The sequence below is a fragment of the Petaurus breviceps genome, unplaced genomic scaffold (assembly GCF_028583685.1).
Source record: "Petaurus breviceps papuanus isolate PSGF00001 unplaced genomic scaffold, PetGlider_PUasm1.0 90683, whole genome shotgun sequence".
Lineage (NCBI taxonomy): Eukaryota > Metazoa > Chordata > Mammalia > Diprotodontia > Petauridae > Petaurus > Petaurus breviceps.
The window spans coordinates 6,437,238-6,449,434 of record NW_027187308.1 but is presented as its reverse complement, the minus strand read 5'-3'; positions in this window follow the sequence as shown (position 1 = coordinate 6,449,434).

The window sequence follows — 12,197 nt, the reverse complement described above, 5'->3', positions numbered from 1 at the left end:
GAAAGGAAAGGAAAGGAAAGGAAAGGAAAGGAAAGGAAAGGAAAGGAGATTTTCAGGTTAAGCTTTATGTTTTATTGTGAAAGAAGAGGTGGAGAAGAAATGCTCCAGTATATACAAGTAGTAGTGCCATACAATTGGTGTAACTGAGGATCAGAGGACTTAGAGTTGAAGCCTTCCTTAAACACAGATGCTACATAAACTTGGAAAGCTGGTTTGTAGTTTTCCAGGGGCACTGATTCTATCTTGGTCTGATATCTTGTGATATCTCCAGGGAATGAGACAGTTGGGGGGGAGGGTTAAGGAAAAAGCTATTTCTATGGTTCCTTTGAGGAAATTGCAAGCTAGTTCAAAGGCAAATGTCTGAGTGGTCCTCTGGGTTAGCCCAATTCAACATATTGACAACAACGAAAGGACTGAAAACGTCCATTCTTAGTAAGTTAGCTACTACTATTATGTTGTTGCCAAGGAAACATGAATAACATCTGCATAATAAGCTCTTCACTCTTCATGTTCTCATGAGATAAATATGCTGTGCGCATCACCATGTAATTGACAAATGTGATTTATCCCATTATAGAGTCATATATGAGACATACTTTTAATGGGTATTTACTGTACTCAAGATGTGTCATCTCCTAACACAGATATTCTATTTCATTAACTAGGAGTAAAGCATTTATATTCTTTGAAATAAAAGTTCATTTTATTTTCATAAGGGGCATAAGTTCATTTTATTTGCATTTCTACCCTCAAATGTCTGCTGCATTTCTCAACACCTTTCCACTTGACAGCATCTGCCTACATAGTCTTTAGAATTTTACAATAGCTGACAGTTCATAAAGTCTTTAATGATGGAGCACAAAGCCATAATTGATTACCTTAAGTAACGTTATAGTTTCTGCTGAGGGCAGTACAGAATACATACAACAGCAGACAAGATCCAGGGCATACATCTATTTACCTTGGCACAAAAGCTCCAAAATTTGTTTATCCAAGTAAATATATTTTTCTAGATCCTAAAAAAGGTGGCAAATGGCAGAAATACTTAAACATAAAGTTAAAAATAATTATCTTCAACACCCACCCACCCCACAAAAAAAAACCTAAACACCTATAAAAAACAACAACTACCCTCACATTGAATATATAAATGACATTCAAGTTATCTTTTAAGGAGGGGCATAAAAGAGAGGCCATCAGTCAAGTTCATTGTTTTACTAATGACTAAAAAATGTGCTCTCTAATTACCACTGAGAACTTTGTAACATGACCCTTGGATTCAAGTATACATTCTGATGGGGTACCCAATTCTATTTTTTTTTCAAATTTGTGTAAGTTATTTATTTTGAGTTTTTTGGGTTTTTTTGGAGGGGGGAGGGCAGGGCAATTGGGGCCAGTGCTCTATTCACTGAGCCACCTAACCGCCCTTGTAAGTTATTGCCCTCTTAATATGGTTATTTAGTCTATTTAAATTATATTTTTCTTTAACAAACTCCTTTAAAAGCACATTCATTCCCAACATCATCCTTCTATACCTCCACTCCCACAGCAACTGCTACCATCAGTGTTATTGGCACTTCTTAAAAATTGGGATAAAAGGGCCTAGTGACCATTCTTCCTATCTCCAGGTTCAAAATTTCAAAGTCATCTTGGACTCTTCCCTCTTTCTCAGCACCCATTTCCAATCTGTTGCCATTTCTACTTCTATAACACCTCCTACATTGCATTTCTTCTCTGTACACTCACTACAACCTACTCCATCCCCTCTTCACCTTTCACCAGTACTATCAGAATAACCTCATAAGTGGTTTTCCCTGCATCCAGTTTCTCTCCTTTTCACTTCATCTTTCATAAAGACAGAAAATTGATATGTTTTCCTAAATCATAGGTCTGGTCATGTCATTTCCCTGCCTAATAAACCTCAGAAGTTACCACTTCCCTCCATGTGGCACTGAAAGGCCTTCATAATTTGGATCAGATCTATCCTTCTAGGCTAACTACATTACTCCCCCCTCTAACATTCTGGTTCAGGAATAGCCTATTTGCCATTCTCATATACAATTATTATATTGTCTACTTCCATACCTTTGCATAAGTTGTGTGTCCTCTATTCCTGGAATGTTTTCCCTCCTTACTACCTCCTCACTTCTTGGAATTGATGGTTCCCTTCAAGGGTCAACTCAAGTACCACTTGCTTCAAGAAGCCTTTCTCAATTCCCCAGTAGTTAGTGCCCTGAAAAATTGTTTTAGATCTGTGTTATGTTTACATATCTGGGTACATGTTACACACCCTGTCTCAGCCCCCAATAAGGAGCAGCCAGGAAGTGCTGTGGATAGAGTGCCAGTCTTGGCATCAGGAAGACTCATCTTTATGAGTTCAAACCTGGCTTCAGACACTTACTAGCTGTCTAACTTTGGGCAAGTCACTTAATCCTGTTTGCCTCGGTTTATCTGTAAAATGGAGAAGGAAATGGGAAATCATTCCAGTATCTCTGCCAAAACTCCAAATGGGGGTCACAAAGAGTTGGACATGACTGAAAAAAAAATGACTGAACAACATCACCAATAAGATGCAAACTCTTTGAAATGAGGGGCCATCTCAATTTTGTCTTTATATCTATGGGGCCTGAGAGAGTACTTGGCACATAGTTGATACTTAATAAATGCTTGTTGATCAGCTGATTGATTTATTAATGAATCTCACAGTGATATTTCCCATGTTTTTATTTTTTAAGTAAATAAATCTATTAAAACCATTTTATTCTGGGTTTAGATATCTAGAAATGTTTTTTATTTTTTTTAAATCCCTGTTAGGGCTCTGTGCATTTTAATTTAATATTGGAGTTATTTGAATACAAGCCATTTATATCTGTATATGACAGATTTTTGTCCATTTACACAAAAAGTCAAATCTGGAACTCACTGACATCATTTTTACGTTTATACACAATTTCTTTACCTTAACATTTTAGCATTGCAACTTTGTGAAGAAATTTTTGTTTAACAAGTAATTCCTCCTTCCTCAAACAATAGGCATTTTACAATATACACACAAGATAAATCCCCACAAAATATGAAAGGTCATCTCATTTTAAAAGTTGGAAGAAAATGAAGAAAAAGTGCTTTCCATAACTATGGCTATGAGGATTCTTAACCAACAAGAGATACAAGTAATAGCAAAAGCAAAAATAGACAACTTCAATTATGTGTAACAATAGTTATTGCATGAAAAAAATCAATGCAGCTACCATAGGAAGGAAAATTGTTTATTAGGGAAAATATTTGCATCAAATTCTCCTATAAAGGTCTATTGTCCATGACATAGAGAAAATTAGTACAAATACAAAAGACCAACAGCCATTCCTCCAATATATGAACAGCCAAAAGAGATAAACACAATTCTCAATGAAAAACTATTAAAAATCACATGAAAAAATTGTTCTAGATAAGTTAATAATGAGAAATGCAAATTAAAGTAATTGTGATGTTTTCCCTCATATCTAAGAAAATTGCAAAGATGATGGAAAATCAAAATAGTATTGAAGAGACTGGGAAGACAGGAATACTAACTCATTGCTGTTGGATCTGTACACTGATTCAACCATTCTAGAATGTAATTTTTAATTATACAAAAAATAATTCAATAAAAGGTTTATATACTTTAACCCATAGACTCCATGACTAGTTATTTTCCCCAAAAGGTTGGGGAAATGAAACAGCATTTTTAAAATGTCCCATCTAGGACGCTGAACAAACTTTGCAGCTGAAGAACCCACAAAATGACACAGAGAAGCTAACCTCTCGCTGAGGACAGCCCAGGCAGGAATCAGCCAATGCAGAGCTCTGGGAGCTGAGACCAGGCACAGGTGAGCTGGAGGTTTTAGCCCCAGGGTGGGTCTGACTAGCCACCGGTGGAGGGACTCCAGATCAGCAGCAGCTGTGGCCATTTCCAGAATTATCAACACACAGATGCGAAGGACAAAGTGAGAGGTCAGTGCAGTCTGGATTTTGGGATCCAGTAAGAGGGAGTACTTGGGCTTTTGCCCCAAGGGCAAGAAGCCGCTGAGACACTGGCACAGCCAGCCAGCATGTGACAGCTTCAGCTCCTGGCCTGCAGAGTGTAGGGGGACCAAGAGACCAGTTTGAGGCATATTCGCTCTTGCTTTAACCTGCTTGGATCTGGATTATAGTCTAAGGTGGAGGTCCTGGGGTGTGTGTCCAGCATGTCAAAGTGTGTAGAGGCCTCAGAGAGGGCACCCATCTAATAACTCCAGCAGCTGAGAAAACCCCAGCGTTTGGGATAAAAGCTTCCCTGTCTGGTGGCAGAGTCCTACTGTGGCAAAAAGCCCAGGGGTCAAGTGACTGAGGGGCAACATGACCAGGCAAAGGAAACAAAGCAGACAGAAGATTCCAACATAAGACTCCTATTTTGGGGACAAAAAGGAGCAAAGCATGGAACAGGAGGAAAACAGTGAAGTCAGAACTCCTGCACCAAAAGTTTCAAAGGAAAATATGAGCTGGTTACAGGCCATAGAGGACCTTAAGAAGCAGATAAGAGAAGTGGAGGAAAAATTGGGAAGAGAAATGAGAACAATGCAAGAAAATTGCGAAATGAGAGTCAATAGCCTGACTGAGGAAAATAACACCTTAAAAAACAGACTAGCTCAAATGGCAAAAGGGGCTCAAAAAGGCAATGAGGAGAAGAATGCCTTAAAAAGCCGAATTTGCCTGCTGGAAAAAGAATCTCAAAAGCTCAATGAGGAGAATCATTGCTTCAGAATTAGATTAGAGCAAATGGAAGCTAATGACTTGATGAGAAATCAAGATTCTGTTAAACAGATCTAAACAAATGAAAGAATAGAAGGCAATGTGAAATATCTCATGAGAAAAACCACTGACCTGGAAAATAGATCCAGGAGAGAGAATTTTAAAATTATTAGACTACTTGAAAGCCATGATCAAAGTAAGAACCTAGAAATCATCCTCCAGGAAGTTCTCAAAGAAAACTGCCCTGATGTTTTAGAACCAGAGGGCAAAATAGAGGTTGAAAGAATCTACCAATCACCTCCTGAAAAAGATCCCAAAAAGAAAACTCCTAGCAATATTATAGCCAGGTTCCGGAATTCCCAGATTAAGGAGAGAATATTACAAGCAGCCAGGAAGAAACAATTTCAATATTGTGGAAACACAATCAGGATAACCCAGGACCAGGCAGCTTCTACACTGAGGGATCGAAGGGCTTGGAATATGATATCCTGGAGGTTAAAGGAGCTGGGATTAAAACCAAGAATCACCTACCCAGCAAAACTGAGTATCATGTTTCAGGGGAAAATATGGTCATTCAGTGGAACGGAGGACTTTCCAGCATTCTTGCTGAAAAAAACAAAGTTGAATAGAAAATTTGACATTCAGATACAAGAAGCAAGAGAAGCATGAGAAGGTAAACAGGGAAAAGAAATCATAAGGAACTTATCAAAGTTGAACTATTAACATTCCTACATGGAAAAACAATCATTGTAACTGATGAAACTTTTCTCAGTATGCAAATAGTTGAAGTGAATAGAAATATATATATATGTCTATATATGAGGGTATATGGGCATATGAATGCATGTGTGAATGTGTGTGTGTGTTTGCAGGTGTGTATAGATGAAGGGCACAGGACCAATTTGGCAGGAAGGTATGACTCTTGGAAGGTGAGGTTGGAAGGTGAGAGAGGAGTATGATGAGAGGAGATGGGGAGAAACAGAATGGGGTAAACTGTCTCATATAGAGGAGGCAGGGGAGAATGGTTGCAGTGGAGGGGAGGAGTGGGAAGGCAATGGGGAATAGGTCAACCTTGTTTCCATTGAATTTGGCTTGGGGAGGGAATGAAATACACACTAAATGGGGTATCTCACCCTACAGGAGAGTAGGGATGAAGGGGATGAGAGGAAGGGCAGGTTGAGGGGAGGAAAGTTGGAGGCACCCACTTTTGAAGAGCGATAGGATCAAGGTAGAGAATGGAATGGGTGAGAGGTGGGATGGGAGGGAGGGGAATGTAGTCAGTCTTTTGCAATATATCTACTATGTTGTTGTTTTGCATTAGCCACACATGTACAACCTATACTGAACTGCTTATCTTCCTAGTGAGGGTGGGTGACAAGGGAGGAAGGGAATGAATCTGGAATTCAGTTTTAAAATCAATGTTTAAATAAATAAATGTGTGTGTGTGTGTGTGTGTGTGTGTGTGTGTGTGTGTGTGTGTACTATTATTGATATTATTTTACATGTAGTTGGGAGGTGAGATGTACAGGCACTAGAGCATAAAGATCCACCATGCCCTACTGGAAAAGTCGAAATGGGTATGGGAGAAAATGTGGGAGAGAGCAGATTGGAGGAGGGGATGTCCTGTGGGACTGCTATTTTGGGGTGGTGGGTAGGGGGAAAATGGGGAGAAAATTTGTAACTCAAAGTCTGGCAGAAACAAATGATGTAAATCAGAAGTTAATAAAGGATTTGAAAAATGAAAAAAATGTCCCATCTAAACTAAAATTTTCACAATGACACTTTTTAAGAACTTGAAATGAAGGGGATGTCTATCCCTTGGGAAATGGTTAATAAATTTTGGTGCACAAATTCAACAAACAAATTCCACCAAAACAAAGAATATGCAGAATTCAAAGAATCATGGAAAGAGTTGCATGAACTGATTCAGAGTAAAGTAAGAAGAGTCATGAAATGAACATACCTAATAATTACAAAAATGTAAGCAAAAAAAAGAAATGAAAACAAATACCATGAAACTAAAATGATAAAGTCTCTGGAGAAGAGATGAAAAAATACACTTTCTTCTCTTTCCTTAGAGAGACAAAAAACTCTGGGCTTGGAATACTATATATGTTATCCAAAATGTTAGGTGGTTTTGCTGAGAAGGGGCTGGCAGGGCCTTGGGAAATAACTGAAAAGTAAAAATAAAAGGAATCAGTGAGATTTTGTAAAAAAACAAACAAACAAACCAACCTCACTGACATGAAAATTTCTGTCTAAAATCACCTATTAATGTTATACAGAATTCCATCATAAATGGGAAGTGGTTTGGGAAGGAAATGCTTATCACTCCTTCCATATTTTAAAATCACTATGCAAAATGCATCTAATCATTTGAATGTACATATTTAAAGGAAAATGTATTTCATAATACAATTTAAGTTTCATTACAGTATACTACAAGGGGCTACCTAAATTATTTTGCAGCATTAGAATTTGGTTATAACAGATTCTACTAGAAATAATGGACGACAAACTGAGGCTTAAAGATGATTTATATTATACACAGTAATACACAATTATATTTGATTTACATATATATAATTGTTCCTCAGCATTACCTATAAAATGAAAAATATCTAAGTGAAAAGGCCTAGAAATTATGGAGATTGCTAAAGGTTTCACAATTTATTTCCCTTAAGTCTTAATTCACTGTCTCACTTAAGATAACCCTAATCCTACCCTTCACTGACATGGCTTTTTGTGTTTCTGTTACTTGTTACATTTTCAGAGTCCTAATTCCAGATAGCTTTGTCCCCAAAACATCATAAAATCATCCCCCCAAAAGGCAAGGAAAATTGTCTGTCTCCAAAGGTATCTGAAGCCACTCTAGTAGGATACACTTTGAGACAAACCTCTTCATCCTCAATGTCTCTGCCTATAATAGTTCCTTGGGATTCACCTCATGCAAGTATCCCTCTGACTGGAAAATCCTTGATGTCCTGGTTCTCTCTAAACTATGCTCTCAAGAAAGAAGTATGAAGAAAATATATTTTAAAATGAAAAACTATAAGAAAATGGGCTTCCTTATTTACAGAAGTGGGGGGGGCTTATGGGTGCTAAGTTCTTGCATATGCTGTCAGACTTGATGTGTTTGGACAATTTTTCTAAACTGCTTACTGCTTTCTTTCTTTTGTCTTTGTCGCTCATCAGACAGAGGAAGGAATGATACATTTAGAAATCAATGTGATAGAACAGCAAAAATCATCACAACAAATAATTATTTTAAAATACTAAAGAAATAAAAATAAAGTGAAATTGTTTGTTTAGGGATAAACAGTAAGTTGTGATGACCATTTGTTGTTTTCCAGTTATTAAAAGAATTGTTACTAATTTATCAAAGTGCTTTATGGAAAATGTTGTCTCCAACATTTTAAAACCACACTTACACTAGACAGCCATAGATGTCATTTTAAAACAGTTCCTGAAGCAAATGTTTGCCTCAAATGTTTATTAGCTGTGTGTCCCTGAGAAAATCGCTTAATCTCTCTCTGCCTCAGTTTTCCCAACTGCCAAATAGGGATAATAATAGCACCTACCTCCCAGGGTTGTTGTGAGGATAAAATGAGATAATATTTGTAAAGTGCTTTGCACATCACCAAGTATATAATAAGTGGTCAATAAATACTTCTTCCCTCTACCAGAAAAACTAATAAGCTTCTTTCAGCTATCACTAGAAACTATTGTGTTCCAACCATACAGAGAGGTTGGAAAGATGGCATATAACTCAACTTTTGGTCAACAACTTTAAACATTTTATACTGAAGTCTGCAATAATTTCCAACCCATTAAAAAGAAAAATGTTTATATGAGCCATCTATGAGCAGTACCAACTGATGCTACAAGAGAAATTAGTCTAGGAAAGCATCACTCACAATAAGGAATGGAATCCCAGCTGCCTTCCAGACAGCATTAGAGTTTATCTTATTCAACTCCTAAAGAAAAACAAAGCACAAAAAGTTTAAAAATTTCCAACTAATAAAAACACCCAATTTATTGCTTAAATGCCATTGGGAAGTTATATTTCACGTTGTAAACACCATTTGAGAAAGATGACTTTTTTTTACCACACTAGAAACTAAACTTATTCAAAGTGAACTCTTCTGTCTGACCACATTTGACCCTTCTATTAGGACACTCCTCTTTCGGGAAGTCTATTCTGAGGATCCCATATTGCTAACATTTGTGGAGCATTTTTAAATATTACATTAGCCACTGTTCTTTCAAAATGATGATTATAATAGAAGATACAACTTTTTGGTATCAGTTAACATAGAATTTTTTAAATTATAAATTATGTCATTTTAAACCAGATCACCTGTACTATCTATAGCCTTCTCCCACTCTCTCTCTCCACCATTTCTTTCTCCCCTCTTTTTCCTCTCTCTCCCTCTGTCTCTCTGCTTCTCTGTATATCTTTCTATCTCTGTCTCGCCTCCCTTCACATTCCTTTCCCTCTCTACATATATCCCTCCTCAATTTTCTTTTCTCCTCTACTTTTCCTGCTCCCCTCTTCCTATCTTCACTTTCCCACTTTCACCACAACTTACTGTTTGTTCTTAAACAAATTTATCTCACTTTGTTATCATTTATTTCTTTTGTATTTTAAAATAACTATTTGTATTTATGATTTTTGTTACAACACATTGATTTCTAAATGTGTCATTCTGTCCTCTGTCCAATGAGTGGCACAGACTAAAGAAAGCAATAAGCAAAAATGTAAATGTACTTTAACTTGCTGAAAAATTGATAAAGCCTTTTGCTTTTAAACAACAGAACCCTTAATAATGAATTATTTTTTCAATTCAGTTCAATAAACATCTCTTGCTGCTGTGAACTAAGCACTGTTCTTGGTGCTGAGATGCAAAGAAAAAAATTAAACAGTTCCTGCCCCCAAGAAGTTTACATTTGGAATTGCCTCTTAAGATCCTCTTTTTAAAAAATAAATAGCCCCTCCTGATGTGAAGAATCTAAAATAAAAGGAGGACTCTATATAAGAATTATAAAGAGCCCCTTAACATAATAATAGCTGGAACTTATATAGCTCTTCAAGGTTTGCAGAAAACTTTACATATGATAACTCGTTTGATCATCACAACAACTCTATGGGGTAGGTGCTATCGTCGCCCCCCATTTCATAGAAAAGAAAACTGTACTTCAGTGGTTTTGTTGTTATTGTTGTTGTTGAGACATTTCAGTCATATCTAATTCTTTGTGACTCCATTTTGGGGTTTTCTGGACAAAGATACTAGAGTGGTTTGCCATTTCCTTCTCCAGCTTGATTTACAGATGAGGAAACTGAGGCAAAGAGGGTTAAGTAACTTGTCCAGGGCCACACAATTAGTTATTGTCTGAGGTCAAATTTGAACTCAGGTCTTCCTGATGTCAAGTGCCGCATTTCATCCACTGTGTTACCTAGCTGCCTACAAAGTGTTTATATTCTCATTATCACATTGGAACTTAACAATGACTCTTTCCAGGTAAGTAGTAGTACAACCCCCAGTTTACAGAGAAGAAATAGTTTCATCGGAGGCTCAAAGACTTGTCCATGGTCACATAAGCACTAAGTATCAGAGATGAAATTTGAACCTAAATCCTCCTTACTGCAATCCTGGCTGTTATGGAACTCTGCTTCTGCAAAAGTCAGATAGGTTGGGAAGTCAGACACTTTCCATTATCTTTCAGTGGCCAATGACAGAGAGAAAGAAGGGGAGGGATGGAGGAAGGGAAAGATGAAAGAAGAGAGGGGAGGTAGAAGATGGAGGAAGAGAGAGGGTGAATAGAGGGAGAAGGAAAGAGAAGAGAGAGGGAGGAGGAGCAAAGAGAGAGAAGGAGAGGAGGGACACAGAGAAAGAGGGAGATGAAAGGAGGAGAGAGAGGGGATAAAGGAAGGAGGAAAGAAATTGAGAGGGGGAATGCATTACAGAAAGAAAGAAAGCAAAAACCTCTCCAAAGGACTTTAAATACAGGACCAAGTTTGCCTCACTAGTAATGAATCTATACATGAACCTAGAAGTGGGAATTGGGGGTGGTAATGGGGAGAGTAGAGTGAATTGGTGAGTGGCTAGATGAGGTAGGAGAGAAGGATTCATGCTAACAGCTATAGCTTACCTCTTTACCTAGAGATGAACCTATAGGTTCCCCCTAGTCCTATGATTCTGAACTCACCCACACAGTGAGAAAGGTATTCACACTCCATAAAAGGATCTCAAAGTGTTCATAACTTGCTAATATATTAGCACCTCATTTCTTCTATTCCTCTTTGCTTTTGGTGACTACATCAACTATTTAGGATATGGGGTGGGGAAGAATCTCTCCTATTTTATAGGCATATAACTATGTCACATTAAAAATACAGCACCTACTAACCATGTACTTGAGTGGTAAGAAAATATTTGCTAAAGCACGTTGTGTCTAGCTCCAGAACAAAGATGAGACCTCTGAGGTTGGTTGGGTTTTTTAGGTTTTGGTTTGGTTTGGTTTTGGTGGGGGAGGTTTCCATTGAGCATTTCTCTAATATTTTCACTCCCATGGGCTCCCAGTTTTCAAAACCCTGTACTTAGGTAACTGCAAACTGAAAATGAAGAGTGGGATTTGGAACCTTTTGATAGTCATCTGCCTTACATAGTTTAGTTGACATTTTGCCAAAAGGCAAGGGCTGGGTTGGCTAATCTGCTGCTCTCTGGTCCTATGACTCCATGATGTCATCACTGTTTGCTGTTCTAGTTTTCCAGTTAAAATGCAGTTTGTTAAGATTACAAAGACAGAGAATAGGGCTCATTTGTCATTTAATCCCCTAAATATAGAGGCAATTGAATGGTTCTCTCACTAAGCTGGGCAAGTGCAATCCAGTTTCCCTGAGATGGAAAAAAGATTCTAGCCACAGTCATGTAGCCAGGAAGGAACTTTTTCAGCCAGAAATCTGAACAAAACAAGACATAGCAAACTGTACCTGACTCATTGTTCCCTTGGACCTCAAGAAACTGAACAGCCTCAGAGAGAGCAAAAAGCAAAAAGTGTATTAGTGTACTTCATTGAAGGGAAGAGAAGAGGTGGGCAGAATTGAAACAAGATGGCAAAAAAGACACCAAAAAAAATGAGGTGTTTCTAGGTGCAATAAAATTTTCACTGCCTCTTATTTAGAAATGTCTTTGTAATACTAGTTGTTCTGTTGCTTGTGGGGGAAAATGTTCACTCCTATTTTCAGTCAATAAAAATTTTCTGGCTTCAGTCCATACCACCCTGTACTTTCACATATCATGTGCCTAATTGACCACTCACATTCTAGAACCCAAAGGGGTCAGCATGTCATCGATTTAGAACTAGAAAAGATTGTAGAGGCCAATTTGTCCAAGTCTCTTATTGTACAGATAAGAAAACTGAGACTA